We start from the raw sequence: 2,500 nt of genomic DNA, 5'->3' as shown, positions 1-2,500 counted from the left end.
TATTGTTCATGTCTGCAGATTATTTATTGTACTAATGACAACTTTTTGTCCTCTACAAGAATATCATCTTCAATTTCCCCTACCTTAGTGCGTCCATATGGTAAAGATAAATCAAATATCCTTTTCAATTTGCCCTTACTCAGTTCATCGATACCGTAAATATTAACACTAATTCCTTTAGGCTAAAACCTCACGATAATATAAAACTTTTATCTCATTTACTTCATCACTTTCACCTTCAGTTTTCTTCCACCCAAACATAGGACAGTGTTTTGGTCATCGTCATTTGAACGGGATAACACTGTATTTAAGGAGCTATCAAGTCCATAAAATGATGAAAAAAGGAGAAAGCTCTTTATCTTCAAGTGAAAAACCATCAGTAAAAAGAAATATGGTCCATACGGTGTCACTAAAAATCATATTAATTTGATGCTCCCAAACTTCTGTCAAATTCAAGCTAAGGTACATCATGCATACATAGGAATAAAACTTTTTTATTTCCCTGGACGTCAAATTAAAATCTCAAATCCCTTCAACATCGTAAAATATTTCGCAATCTTCCCCTTTCATCAGTGTAACAGATGATCATCGAGCCATCCTTTTTGTGTGGACATGCACCTTAAAAATCACTTCAAAATCACGTTACTTGTTGAAAACTTAATCCTTCTCCTACGATATCTTATTTCTATGGCCAACTGACTCAAATAAAGCCTTTTCTTAGAACATGAAAGTCACCTGACCTTAATGCCACTTGCCTTGACCTTTAGAATAACACAATCCTTTCATTTCATTTATCTAATTACTCTTGCCATTAATTACATCCCTCCTATGAATACTACACCTTTCGGAAACCATTAATCCGCAGTGAATTAACCGAGTGACAGAAAATACCCACAGTAGTCTAAAAACAGCTTTTTCAGGTTCTTAAATGTCACACTTGGCACTAGACCTCCACTTCTATACATAATATTAAAAGAATAAAAAATCTAACATAATAGACCAATAATACTAATAAACTCAATTAAAATAAAGAGAACCTGTGATGTTTAAATGATAAAAAATCAGTTTAGAGTAAAAGAATTTGTATTAATAGTAAAAACTGATCTAAAAGTAGAATCATTAAAATATAAAATTATTTAGCAACCAACCCACAATCAATGAAAACTTAAGATCCTGAAAATAATAATAAATTCCAACATAAACCTACAATTCCAGCCCTAAATACTCACCCTCTGCAACAAGTAAACAAATAGCAATAATAACAACACACCACAAGCAAACTACAAGCAAAAAATACAAGAAAAATTGAGAAAATATGGATCCATGACACGACTCACCCGTTGCAGAGAGCGCGAGTGTGCAATTAAGATTATTTTTGCGTCTGCCTCTCTTCCCTCTTTCGGCCTTGGTGTTGTGAGAGCGATAAATATTTACAGGATGAGGAAGGAGGAGGGAGAGAGGAGGAGGGAGAGGGCTGTCGTACGTGGAGGTGGAGAAATTGTTGTGCAACTCGTGCTGTGGGAGGGTGGTGGGGGAGGGATGGGGAGGGGAAGGGAAGGGAGATGTGGGATGGGAGAGGGAGGGGAAGGGAGGGGGAAGGAGGATGGGGATGGGAAGGAGGAGCGGAAGATGGGAGGAGAGAGGGGAAAGGGGGACGGAGATAGGAAATGGAAGAGGGAGAAGGAGAGGGAGATGGGAGAAGTGGGATGGGGAAGGAGAGGGAGAGGGAGATGGGAGGGGAGGAGTGGGAGATGGGAGCGAAGGAGAGGGGGAGGGGGGAGGGAGGGGGAGGAGGGAGATAGAAGGGGAGGGGAAGGGAGAGGGAGATGGGAAGGGAGGGTAAAATAGAAGGGAGGGATGATTAAAAGGTAGAGGAGGGAGAGGGAACAGGGGAGAGGGATAGACCGGGAAGGGGTGTGATAAGGTGATAGAGGACGGAAAAGGGAGAGGGATGATGAAAGAGTGAGGGAAGAGGGAAGGGAAAGTGAGGAGAGGAGCGTGAGAAAGGATGGTTAGAAGAGGGGGAGTAACGGATAGGAAGGTGAAAGGAGGGCGAAAGAGAGATACGAGTGTGACCGGTATGAGAGGCAGAGAAAGAAGGGGAGAAAGAAGACCGAGGGAATGGAATATAGGTAATTTTTTTTTCAAAATAGCGGCTCGTCATGGATCACGACGATATTAGCATCAATGGATTCTTCTCTTGTTTCCAAATATATAGAAATTATGGCGCGAAAACTCCCCAAACCCCCCATTAGCGACGATCTTGGTCCTGATAGCATGAAAGATACCAGAGAAATTGCGGAGGAAAATGAGAATGAAATACAGCACATACCAAACCATAGTGTTATTACACAATGAATAAGTCCCTGCAATGCGTACCCTGCCACCCCCCGCCCCCCACCCCACCCTTGGGGTATGCCAACCCCTAAACCCTAGGAGACAAAGAATCTACCACGTATATAGAGAATAGAGCTTTAGAGAATCACAAGGGCATTGGACT

The 2,500-nt window shown here is 41.6% G+C and overlaps 1 protein-coding gene across 9 annotated transcripts in view; it reads right to left on the bottom strand.

Moving 5' to 3' along the window:
- LOC113816260 (beta-1,3-galactosyltransferase 1) overlaps window positions 1-2,500 on the bottom strand; it is a 21,966-nt gene that overhangs the window by 16,685 nt on the left and 2,781 nt on the right. The window contains exon 1 of one of the 9 annotated variants that reach the window (XM_070124529.1): window positions 1,338-1,539. The exons of 2 other annotated variants lie outside the window; for them this stretch is intronic. The gene's annotated coding sequence lies outside the window, so the exon portion shown is untranslated. Of the gene's footprint in view, window positions 1-841; window positions 861-895; window positions 947-1,229; window positions 1,248-1,337; window positions 1,540-2,500 lie in introns of those variants that run through there. 6 more of the 9 variants (XM_070124493.1, XM_070124521.1, XM_070124562.1 and 3 more) reach the window with 6 other exon arrangements.

The sequence above is a fragment of the Penaeus vannamei genome, chromosome 1 (genome assembly GCF_042767895.1).
Source record: "Penaeus vannamei isolate JL-2024 chromosome 1, ASM4276789v1, whole genome shotgun sequence".
Classification (NCBI taxonomy): Eukaryota; Metazoa; Arthropoda; class Malacostraca; order Decapoda; family Penaeidae; genus Penaeus; species Penaeus vannamei.
This window is presented reverse-complemented; position numbering and strand designations above follow the sequence as displayed.